Raw genomic sequence first — 13,148 nt, 5'->3', positions numbered from 1 at the left:
CATCTTTTTGCTTTCCGGATGTCCTTTGAGTGAAAGGGAAGGAGGATGTGGATATTTAATACAGAGCATACCTGTTTGAAAGTTGAATGTCTAGAAGTGAATAATCAGTTCACATATTATAAGGTGGGGCATGTATTCGAAAGTCTGAAAGTGGCGTATTTCTCAATTATGTTTTTTGTTGGTGCTGCCTCTATGGAGTCCAGGTAACCTGGTGTGAATATTCACAGATACCTAGGAAGCCTGGATCACAAGGTGGCAAAGAAAGGCTATAGTGTCACCAGTTCCCTTCAAAGGATTTGCATAATTGAGCCAAGAATAATAACTTTTATTTGGGGCTTAAATAGAAGGTAAAGAGAAGGTGGTTAAGACACATGAGGCAAAACTAATAATGGATTACTGACTGAACACGGTCTGGAGATTCCACAATTAAGATCTGGGGAGTGCTTGCAGCGAGCCGAGATTGTGCCACTGCACTCCAGCCTGGGCGACAGAGACTCTGTCTCAAAAAAATAAAAAAAGAAAAAAGATCTGGGGAGTAAATATGTATTGGAGAGTCTCAGCTTTTCTGACAGGAAGATAGTATCCTTATAGGGTAGATTGAGAATATCATCCCATAGCTTATTTAATAATAAAGTTTGTATATCATGTCAATTATAAAGTGTGAATATTTGAAGTTTATGAAATGGTATGGGAAACATGCAGATACATTAAAGGCAATGCTCAGAATTTGTAGGAATTACACTAGGTGGCTAAGACATAGATTAGTATAGCTGGCTTGAGACCTCTAGAATTTTTATTTCTTTTGAAAGAGATTTTGCCATTGGCACCATTCTGCTATTCTGCATAGCACAGTCTAAAACATGTGTTGCTACTTTGAGAGATTTTGCTTTCATAATCTCAATAAAAACTTTGCATATATATGATTCATTTTAAATAAAACCTTATATTTTGAAGGTTTTAGGTTTGCCATAAAATTTTAGTATTATGGGAGTTATAAGAATTTTCTTAAAATATCTGATTTTCTTCTTCTAATAAGATCTTATACAACTGACTAAAAATATGAGTATATACAGCAGTCCACCCTTTCCTGTCTTTTTATGACACACTCTTTTGGACGTGCCATATTCAATTTTAATATTCAGGAAACACTTTGGCATAATAGAAAATGAAAAATCTAACTTCAGAGTCTTGGATTCTTGACTCAGCTCCATCTTAATTTTTTATTTGATAATTAATTATCATATGTGTTTATAGCATACAATATTATGTTAAGATACATGTATACATTGTGGAACATTTATATCAAGTCAATTAATATATCTTTCAACTCACATATTTATCATTACTTTATGGTGAGAACACTTAAAATATACTCTTTCAGCAATTTTGAAACATATAATACATTATTATTAACTATAATTACCCTATTGCTCAATAGATCACTAGGGCTTATTTCTTCTATCTAGCTGAACCTTGTACCATTTGACAAATACATCTTCTTTTCCTGTCTAACCCGCCTCCTCCAGCCTCTGCTAACCATCATTCTACTCTTTACTTCTATGAGTCTGACGTTTTTCAGATTTCACATGTAAGCGAGATCATGATGTATTTGTCTTTCTGTACCTGACTTATTTAACTTTACATAAGATCCTCTAGATTTTTCCTTGTTTTCACAAATGACAGAATTTTCTCCTTTTTAAAGGCTGAATAGTATTCCACTGTGTGTATACACTCTAAATATGTATATATAGTTTTCATTATCCATTCATCCCTTGATATGCACTTAGATTGTTTCCATATTTTGGCTATTGTGAATAATGCTGCAATGAACATGAAAGTATTGATATCTAGTCAACATGCTGATTTTAATTCCTTTGAATATACACCCAGAAGTAGAATTTCTGGGTCATATAGTAATTATATATTTTTTTATTTTTGAGAAACCTTCCTTCTGTTTTCCATAATGGCTGCATGTATTTACATTCGCACCAACATTTTACAAGTGTTCTCTTTTCTTCAAATCCTCACCAACACTTGTCTTTCATTTTTTTTGTAATAGCCATTCTAAGATGAGTCAGGAGAAATCTCATTTTAATTTGCATTTCCCTAATCAATGGTGATACTGAACACCTTTTAATATCCCTACTGGCCATTTGTATGTCTTCTTTGGAGAAATATCTGTCCAGGTCTTTTGACCATATTTTTTAACAGGGTTATTTGTTTTATTGTTATTGAGTTGAGTTCCTTGTATATTTTGTATATTAGCTCTTTATCAGACATACGATTTTCAAATGTTTTCTCTCAGTCTGTGAGTTGTCTCTCTTCCCTCTGTTAATTGTTTTCTTTGCTGTATAGAAGCTCTCTGGTTTGATGTAATCACATTTGTTGTATGTGTGTTTTTGGTCATATCTAAGAAATCATTGCCCAAACCAATGTCATGGATCAGCTTTGTCTTTTTATTAGCTGTTTAATCTCAGCCTCAGTTTCAAATTTAAGAAATGAAAAGCCTAACTGAAATGATCTCAAATATTTCTTACAACAATGAGGTTCTTTGATTCTACAAATGTGCTTTTTTATTAAAGAACATCTTCTCTTTTGGTAACTTGCATGAAGTGCTTAGGTATAATTTCACTCTTTTTAGCTGAAATATCATATTGAGTTTAGGTGCCTTAGACAACCACCCAATTGTTCGTTTAGATGTTGTAGTGACAGATTTCTGGTAAACTGTTTAATATGGGGTTTTTTGTTACCCCATAAACACTCAGATCTTTAGACATTTTGATGACGAGCAAGTTTGACTCTGGGGATATAATTGAGTTTTCAGTGAGCACTGTCAAAATAAATGTCTAACCACACCCTTCAATAGATTAACTGTTAAATTTTCAACAGTATCTTTTAAGTTCTTAAGTAAATAAAACAGAAAAGTCTTAGCCCTTTATTTAAATAGCTTTAAGATTTCAAATAGCTTGCTTTATTTAATGAAAGCTTCAAAAACTTGAAATGACTAGTACTTATCCTTTATCATCTACCAAAATGTTATTTCTTCCAGCTTTAACACTCTCTGTAACTGAGATTAGAAGTTAAAGTGAGATAAAAACCAGTGAGTCAAAGCGAAGCTAAGTCATTAGAATAGTTTTTTTCTCCTTTCTGTCAACTGAACATGTAAATAATCACATGGAACCTAAGGGTATATAACCTGTATCACAGTGAATAATGAATGATTTAGTTCCAATTAAGAAGTTTCCTTTTAAAAAGAACACATTTAATGGCCCTCATGCATAAATTAAAGTTAGTTTGAAAACATGGTTTTGTTAAACAAATTTAAACTGCTTTTCCTTCACTTCTGAGGAGTTGCTGATATTGACTGGCCTTCCAGCTCTTAGAGCTTGCAACTTCCTCTTGATGTAGTCAGCCACGAAATCTGCATCTGATGGATTCAAGTTAGGATTTTGTTGTTGTTTTGCTTGGCCTTATAATTACCTAAGATATATCTCTGGAAGTTTTCAGTATAAAATTCACAAGGTTTGAAGAACACATTCTATTTTGCCTATTATTTAAAAATAGCTTCAATTTTTTGCTCCTTATTATGACAGTTTAAATATTGTTTACAGAGCTATTTCTACTTGCTTTTCTATTACAGTTAACAATATATGGATCAGATATTTATTTTCTAAATATTACCTTTACAGAACAGTGCTTTTCAGAGCAATTCCACACGAAATATCTGTGTGCAATTGTAACCTTATGTACCATATGAAGTGTTGACTCATTTTATGAATTATTTATCATTTTATGCATATGCCTGAGCATAAGTCTAATGTTAAATAAAGACATAGCACTATTTTGATTTTTTTCAGATTTTTGATATGTATTATTCTTGCATATACTATGTTATGGAGAGTGTACATTAACTTGAATATTTGATTATATAATATTTTTATACATAAATGAAGATGTCTTTCATTTTGACATATGATTCCAATAGTTAGGTACACAGGAAGATATAAAGATCTGAACAGTGGACACAAATTTTAGTAATACCTAAGAGTACCTAACAGTACTTTACAGATTATTAACAATTTTTCCGTGTTTGACATCACATGATTACCATGAGAGCTATGAGATGTTAAGGAAGGTATATTTATAGCTATTTACGAATATAAAGACCATGGTTTGAAAGCATAGTGCATGCCCATCTTCATACAACTTGTAATGCTAGAGCAGCCTCTGAATTTCTCATCTCTTGTCATCCGGTGTAGTACGGTTTGTATATCATGCAATACATTTAGATTGGTTACACTCATCTGAAAATGCAAATCCTCTCTCATCTGTTTTTGCACATATAAGAATTACAACTCTTCCCAATCAGGTCAGATGTCATTTTTACTCTGGAATAGCCAATAGTGAAGCATTTAGAAATGGACACAAGTCGAGAAACAAAAAGAAAATTACTCAAATATTGTGTGAATATATGTGTATGTGTTATATATATTTATACACACACACACACACACACACACATACACACATATATAGTTCCATAGACAATCGTTTTTGGATTAACAGAAATTAACCCTTCTGTTCTTAAAGCTTGAAACTTACATTTGTTTTATCTGAGTTCCTTCCTCAGGAAAGGATCCCCAGGCCTCTCAGAACATATCAAAGAACTGAAACCAGATTATTGCATCCAGACAATGAAATGCCAGGATGTTTCTTCATCATGATTGCTTCCTTATCCCACACTGAGCTCCTTTTATTCTCATACATAGTTACATTTCTTTCCTGCTATATAAACATCTAAGTTTTAGTCAGTCAGGGAGATGTATGTGAGATTGATCTGCCATTTCCTTGGCTGCAGGACCTGATTAAAGTCTTCTTCCTTGGCAATAGTCATTGTCTCAGTGATTGACTTCCTGTGTGGTGAGCAGCAGGATCTAGACAGAACCCCTGGTGTTTTGGTAACAGATATATACCAATTATTTATGAATACCTATAGCTTGAAGTAAATTCATGTGAGAAGAGATCTAATTTTTACCTAGTCAAGGAAGAGTCTCATCTGCTTTAACACATTTTCTGCCCTACCCAATGAAGAACAGAAAATGTGTTAAGGGAGATGATACTCTTTCTTGAGTCCTGGAACATAGTTCATTTCTAATTCTTTTGCCTCTTCTCCCTGCTGTCTTTTATTCTCTCTCTTCTCCCCTTTTCCCCCTCCCCTTACCTACGCTTCCTTTCCCCTTCCCTATCTCTTCCATCCTCCCTTTCTTCCTTCCTTCCTCCAAATTTTGGAGTGCCTATACTGTTTTACAAATTATATTCACTTACTGTTTCTCTTCTGCGAAGTTTGTAATTGTTTTTAGTCTCTTATCAGTCCAATTTATACTCTGTGTGTAATCCATTATTATTTCTACATTCATAGATGCTCCCATCTTTATCTACAAGCCAAAGGTTTCTTGAAGATTTAGACTCAGGTTTTGTCATTTGACCAGTAGGCGCTTTTGCTTGGATAGTTTTATAAATGACTCAAATTGTAAAGTCTAAAATAGTATTCAGTATTCTCTCTGTCTTTCTCTCTCTCTTTCTCTCTGTATTTTGTAACTTAATTATTCAGTTTGTCATCTGCCTTTCATTCAAGGAACCTCAGAGTTATTTTCTACCTATCTTATCCTTATATCTAGTCAGTATATGAATTTTTAAATACTATCTGAAGATTTTTCTTAAATGAAATTCTTTTATATTTCTGCTACCTTAAGTCAACCTTAATAATTTCTCTGATATGTTTAACAGCTTCCTATTTTTTTGCTCAATTTCATTCTCCATATCATTGTCATAATTTATCTATAAATTCTCTATCACCTCTATCTTGCGACCATTACTATTTCAATCCACCGAATTAACATCACTTACTTCTATTTGTTTATAGCATATTGTATAAAAATCCTAGTCTTGTATATAAGTCTGTGTAAATCTAGTTTAAATCTAATTATCATGGCTCCTATATCTTTTGTTATTCCTGTTTACCTCTCTTCTTCAACAACTAGTGACTTTCCACCAAATTCACACATTTCAATGTCACTTTGGTTACCTTGTTTTTGTCATATTCTCCTCTAATTATCTTACTATACTTTACTCCTATAAGATTCAATTCAAATACCAACTCTTACTGAAAACTTTTCCTAACTTCTCAGGATATAATTCAATATATAAGTGTATCTGTTTCCACACCATTCCATTCACAACTCTCTCATAGTACTTCTGCATTTTATTGTAATTCTCTTTGCCAAATTGATCTCCTAATATACTGAGAGCTCTCTGGAAGGAGGAACTGTGTATAATTGCTCTGTGAGGTTCTTGTTCATGGAGCATTGTAAAAGCTCCTAGATCATTTATTGAGTATGGTTTAGTGAAGAAATAGGAGGGCATGGAAAAGGCAAAAGAAGCTAACTTTTCTCTTTTGTTACCCACAGACCTCAGGTGAGGTGGGAAACTACCATAAATATGACTGAAAATATCTCTATCGCTACTTCCAGACTGTCCGTAGGATGGAGGCAATAAATAAATTTAAAAATTCAAAAAAAAAAAAAAAGGAAAAGGGCAATGTAGCTTAGTGGAAAGCATAAGAACCTGAAATTTATAAGACCTGGGCACTGGATCTACAATAGGGTTCAATAACCAATAGCATATTGTGTAAAAATCCTAGTCTTGTAAGGACACTTTGTGAAGTGGGCCCTATTTAATGCTAAATAGAAACTGACCTGGATTGCTCTGGTCTTAACTCAGATCAGGAAGGACTTTAATCGTTGAACAAATGAACCCTTAATAGCGGCTACACCATTTAGGATGTCCTGATCCAACATCGGGGTCGTAAACCCTATTGTTGATATGGACTCTAGAATAGGATTGCACTCTTATCCCTAGGGTCACTGATCCTGTTGATCGAATTATTGGGTCAATGTGTAATAACTCACACTAGTGCGATCTTAGTTTAAGTTGTTTCGGAGGTTGAATTACGTTCCAAGTTCACCTCAACCAAATTTGTGTGTGTGTGTGTCTGTGTGTGTGTGAGTCTCACTCTGTTGCCTAGGCTGGAGTGCAGTGGCACAATCTCGGCTCACTGCAAGCTCTGTCTCCCAGGTTCATGCCATTCTCCTGCCTCAGCCTCCCGAGTAGCTGGGACTACAGGTGCCCGCCACCACACCCGGCTAATTTTTTGTATTTTTTTAGTACAGATGGGGTTTCACTATGTTAGCCAGGATGGTCTCGATCTCCTGACCTCATGATCCACCTGCCTCGGCCTCCCAAAGTGCTGAGATTACAGGCGTGAGCCACCGCGCCCGGCCACCCCAACCAAAATTTTTAATGCAGGGATGATACATTGGAGCCTGTTGGCTTGTTTGAATCTTTATTTGCCTTAATGAATTAAAGTTCCATAGGGTCTTCTTGTCTTACTTATTTATACATGCCTCTTAATAGGTAGTTCAATTTCACTGGTTGAAAGTAAGAGACAACTAAACCCCATTGTGGCCATTCATACAAGTCCCTATTTGATTATACTACCTTTGCAAGTTCAGGATACCATGACCCTTAAACATATGGAACTGAGCAGGCAGTGCCTCTAATACTAGCAATGCTAGGGGTGATGTTTTTGGTAAACAGACGGGGTGAAATTTGCCGAGTTTCTTTTACTTTTTGTAACCTTTCCTTAGAGCATGCCTGAGTTGGGTTAAAATAAAGATAATAAGATGTCTATTAATCACTTGTTAATATTAGGTTGTTAACTGTTAGTGAATTATTCCGGTCTAATGTAAGCTTATGCAATGGAGAATGCCTTAATGTTACTTATACTAACATTATTGCTTCTACTGAATAATAGATTAGTCCAATGTAATATGAGGAGTTCAACAGGGTGATTAGAAATGAAGGTAGTCAGATGTTGAGCTTAAACGCTTCCTTAATTGGTGGCTGCTTTTAGGCCGACTACGGTGGTAAAATCTGTTACTCTCTATAGGACGGTTATTGTCTAATATCTAAAGAGCTGTCCCTCTTTAACAGTTAAACTTACAGGCGGAATAAGTAATTCTGCGGGTAAGTTTAAAGTTGAACTACAATTCTATCTTGGACGATCAGCTATCACCAGCCTCGGTAGGCTTGTCACTGCTACTCATGGATCTTCTCACTATTTTGTTACATTAGATGAGTGTACTCTTCTAGCTGTTCTTGAGAAGCTCGTCTATTCGGGCGACTTGGCTAGAACTCTCTGTGTGAAGTTTTTTCTAGTTAATTCATTATTCAAAAGATGCAAGGGTTTGTCTTTGCTTTTTGGTGCTTGATATAGTTCTTTCATTGTTCCCTTATGGTACTATATCTACTGCACCAGAATAAGTAATTTCTATCTCCTATACTTTTGTCTAGGGTAAATGGTTTGATTTAAGTAGTTCTAATAATACTTTTTAGCAAGGTTTGGAGCTGGAGCTGGCTCAAAGTGATCAGGTTGTAATGAAATCTTCTGGGTGTAAGCCGAATACTTTGGGTAAGCTACATTTTGGTTGATCCAGGCGCACTTTCCAGTACACTTACCATGTTATGACTTATCTCTTCTATACGTGTGTAGACAATTATTAGTAATAGTGATTTCTAGAGTACTACTTGAGGAGGGTGACGGGCATTGTGTGCGTGCCTTATGGCCTCATTCAATCATTCTATTCTTGATTTACTACTAAATCTTCCTTGAACCTTCAGATTTCATGAAGGTTATCATAAGATTTTTCTGGATGTAGAAAATGTAGCCCATTTCTTATCATCCCATGGGCTACAACTTGACCTAATGTTTTAATGTGAACACTTGTGCTTACTTTATGCTTTTTTTTTTTTTTGCTGAAGATGGTGGTATATAGGCTGAGTGACAAGAGATGGTGAGGTGTATTGGGGTTTATCGATTATAGAACAGGCTCCTCTAGAAGGGTATAAAGCACTGCCAAGTCCTTTGAGTTTTAAGCTGCTGCATGTACTCTGGCGAAGAGTCTTGTTAATATAACCATTTGGGTTTGGGGCTAAGCAGAGTGGGGTTTCTAATCTCAGTTTGTGCCTTAGCTGTTGTGTCCTCAGGACCTTAAAGTAACTTCCGTGGTATATTTTATTTCAGCTGGAGTTTTTTTTTGGAATTTAGCTGGAGCTTAACTTTATTGAGTGCAGACCTGAAACACCCTTTATGCCGAGTTTTATTAGCTTGGGTTAATTGTGTGGCCGCGGTGGCTGGCACAAAATTTACCAGCCCTAAATATTAGTATAGTTTAGTAATACTTTCACTTTTTGCTTAAAATGTATCACTGCTGTTTCCCATGGGGGTGTGGTTGAGCAAAGTGTTTTGAGCTGTGTTTATACGTGCTTGATACCTGCTCCTTTTGACCCAGGTGATCTGGAGGGCATTCTTACTGGGGCGGGGATACTTGCATGTGTAATTTTACTGAGAACTCATAAAAAGGTTAGGACCAAACTTCTATGTTTATGGGGTTGTGTGGACCCATCTACGCATTTTCAGTGCCTTGTTTAAAATAATTAAGCTACATTAACTGGATGAAAAACATTTGAGTGGTATTTTGAAATACTAGGGGGATGTCAGCATCTTGTTGGGTATAAATCTAAAGTGGTCGTTTACAGTCCTGGAAATTTAGAGTCTTTAAAATAGTTGAATTAGCAGAGGTTTTGGCTGAGGGGCGACATGTAGTTGAAGTTATATTTGATTTAGGACTATAACATCTGGGATACACACTTTTCAGAGAGGGATACTTGAAATATTATATAAGTATTAGCACCGAAATTTAGTTAACATATAAATTGGAGATCTTATTTGGTTGGAGAATATCAGGATTTTTTTAGAAAATTACGTTAATCGAGGGGCTAGTGTTGGAGTGTTCATGGTTAAATTATGATTTTTTAGAGCTCAATTTAAGTATCTTGTTTTTGGGGGTCGGCAAGAGTACCTCTTACCTAATTTAACAATAAAGTCAGAGATGGGATGAGGGCAGATTTTCAGATTTAATCGGAAGCAGCCCTTTAAATGGTGCGTGAACGTACGTGTGTGCGTGAAAGGACGTGTGCGTGAACGTTACGTGTGTGCGTGAACGTCTATTGATTGTTACGCCCTTCAAGCATGAATGAATTAGCACATTATGGTTGGGTATGCTGGCTCAGAATATTCAAGATAAGTCCAGCTACAATCGATTCCACAGGGACCAGGCTCCCGCCATGGTAAGTAGCAGCATCCCAAAATTAAAATATACCAAATGCGTGACAGTGCTCCCATGACTAGTTCTTAGGGTGATAGTCACTAGTACATTGAGATACAAAGTTTGCAAATATTTTCCCCCAGTTTGTAGGTTGTCTCTCCACCCTCCACCCTCCTGTTTCCTTTGCTCTGTGCAAGCTTTATAGTTTTAAGTAATCCTGTTTATCTATTTTTGCCTTTTTTGCCTCTGCTTTTGCTGTACAAACTGAATCCTCAAAAACCTGATTATCATAGTTAAAAGATTTATTTTTATCATATTCCAAATAGTTTAAAATGCTTTTGCTGGTTTGTTTGACATAATGGCATCAGATATAACGTGGTATAATGTCATACTATTACTCTCTCACTTAAAAATCAAAATGTAAAAATATAATTTTTAAATATGGCAGAAAGGTACATTAAAATACATTAAATGGTAAATAACAGACTGCTGTTAAGCCCACATATAATCATGCCTTCCTTTTATAATACTTTGATCATTATAAAGTGATTTTCTATCTCTTATTATATTTTATAATAACCTATGGGATAGCTGGAGTAGATATTATTTTCTCTGCCTTGCATGTGCCAAAAATGAGAGAGGGAGAGAAGTGGAGTTACTTTCCCTGTATTACAAAGACACAATGGTGCAGAGTTGAAACTTTACTCTTGTTTGAAATACTTTACAATTTTTCTAAAACATAGTGAGATCTCGGGACTGAGTGTTATACCCAGCCCTGTTTGAAAATTTCTCAGGATATTGGTTCATCTTTTATTAAAACGAACAAACAAAAAAAAGTAGGATCAAATTAAGAAAAGCAGAATGTTTTGGTAGGCTTAGATCTCAAAATAATTATCTCTAAGCCAATCAAGTGTTACATTATTTTTCTTGCTTTATTTTTAATTCTATTATTTTTGCTGTGTCTATATGGTGGTGTAATAACCTGAGAAAGATGGTTCTAATCACACATGTACTAATCACAACCATTCAACACAGTTTTAGAAGATTTAATCAGGACATAAATTTAAAAGTTATTAAAAGTATTCAACTTCTGTGTCTATACTTAAGACTCCATCTCTAGGTATCTGTTGATTATGCAAGTAGGATTAACAATAATTAACTTATCAACCTAATATTTAAGCAGTGCAAGCATTATTATTAGACTTTCTTAAATGGGCAGTATAATATGTATCTTGATTGAGCTTACTTATTTCATGGAAGAATGGTATTCCTCAAATTATTTTAGAGATTTTTGATATTCAATCTCAGATGTTTAATGTGTTTTCCAAAATTATCAAATAAGGATGAGCAGTGGCATACTCTAATATTTACAGGAAAAATGTAAATAAAAACACTTGGATTTCTAGGTTCTTTAATAATCTCAATGCCAGGATGAATTCTCTAAGTCTGAAAAAATTGCCATTACTTGGTACTAAGATCAGTATCAATTCAACCATTATTTCTTAAAAAAAATAACTTAAATAAAAGTTGCATTTACCATTATGTGCAGTGGTTCACAACCCTGGTTATTCCTCTGTAGTTTTAAAAAATACTGATACCTGGATCCTTGGCCCAGTGATTCAGCATAAATTAGTCTCACATGTGGCTTTGTCATCAGGAGCTTAAACAGTTAACGTGCAGCTGAATTTGAGAACTACTGCTTTAGTCTTTTGAAATGAGGCCAGGTGTACATATAAGGCCTTACTGCGCAAAGCTTTAAATTTGGGGGACATTTTGGTCGTATAAAGCTGGTTAATACAGATGAAGTTTAAAGGGAACAGACTCTCACCTACCAGATATACTAATACTTTGCAGGAATCAAGATCATTGTGACATAATTAAAAAGAAGAGAAAAATAAACTTCCCGAATGTTGAATTTATAATTACATGTTCAGCCTTTCCCATATTATACTATCTTGATTGATGGTTAGAATAAAATTTCAAAGAATTTGAAACTTATCCTAGCATACAAAATTATATTTGTGTAATTTTCATGTTCAACGTATTTCAGTGAATTTAAATGATTAAAAATTAATTATCCATGGGTGATATATGTGATTATTCCATTGCCAAGACTGTTGCATTAAGTAAGGCAGCCAGTTCCCAACGGATCTAGAAATCAATGTTGCAATCTGAAGAAGGCTTTTAAAGTCAATATTCTTAGGTACATATATAATTTTTTAATAATCTGCATATTATTGCAATTCAGTTCTACAGAAGACCTTTCTTGTCACATCACCAGTCCAGTGACACTGGTAGAGTGTATTAAGGGAAATGTGAATTGTCCTCTTAGGCTTCCAAACCAAATAATAGAGTGAATTGATTATATTTCAACCTTGAGTATGAAACACATTAACAATTATGATCCATAGTAAAAATCCTGTTTTTATACAGCATAATTTACTGAAACTCATTTAAAATTCACATAACATTTGATTGAATTGGAAGGTGTTTACAATTGTAAATTTTGCAACAGTGAAAGCGCCAAATGTGTTTGATTAATATCAACTTCCTGCAGCCACACCTGTATAATATTTATGTCTCTAAATTACTATTTGTGGTAGTTAGCAGTTTTTCCATTGCAATTAACCAACCTCTACCTTGAATATTGTCTGAGATAGCTTAACTTTTTATTTTTTTCTTAGTTGAAATGTTTTAATTATATTTTACTTTGTGGTTTTAGTTTTTCTTTTATCTTCTTGAAGTTTAACCTCAATAAAATTTTGAGTTGGTTCTTATTATGTGCATCAAAAAACTGTAAAATGTAATACAAATTATTATCACTCTATCTACTTGGAAAAACATTGTTAACAAATCTGTGAATGACTTAATCATTTCAACAATTAAGACATACACACACACACACACACACACACACACACA

At 34.5% G+C, this 13,148-nt stretch overlaps 1 protein-coding gene across 4 annotated transcripts in view; it reads left to right on the top strand.

The window, feature by feature from the left end:
• Positions 1-13,148, top strand: part of LOC105496640 (protocadherin related 15) — a 1,825,405-nt gene that overhangs the window by 15,848 nt on the left and 1,796,409 nt on the right. Inside the window, exon 1 of one of the 4 annotated variants that reach the window (XM_071069552.1) lies at positions 9,215-10,248. The exons of the other annotated variants lie outside the window; for them this stretch is intronic. The gene's annotated coding sequence lies outside the window, so the exon portion shown is untranslated. Of the gene's footprint in view, positions 1-9,214; positions 10,249-13,148 lie in introns of those variants that run through there. 4 annotated transcript variants of the gene reach the window in all.

Source organism: Macaca nemestrina, chromosome 9, assembly GCF_043159975.1.
Source record: "Macaca nemestrina isolate mMacNem1 chromosome 9, mMacNem.hap1, whole genome shotgun sequence".
Lineage (NCBI taxonomy): Eukaryota > Metazoa > Chordata > Mammalia > Primates > Cercopithecidae > Macaca > Macaca nemestrina.
The sequence above is the reverse complement of the archived record's forward strand: the minus strand, read 5'-3'. Positions and strand labels throughout refer to the sequence as shown.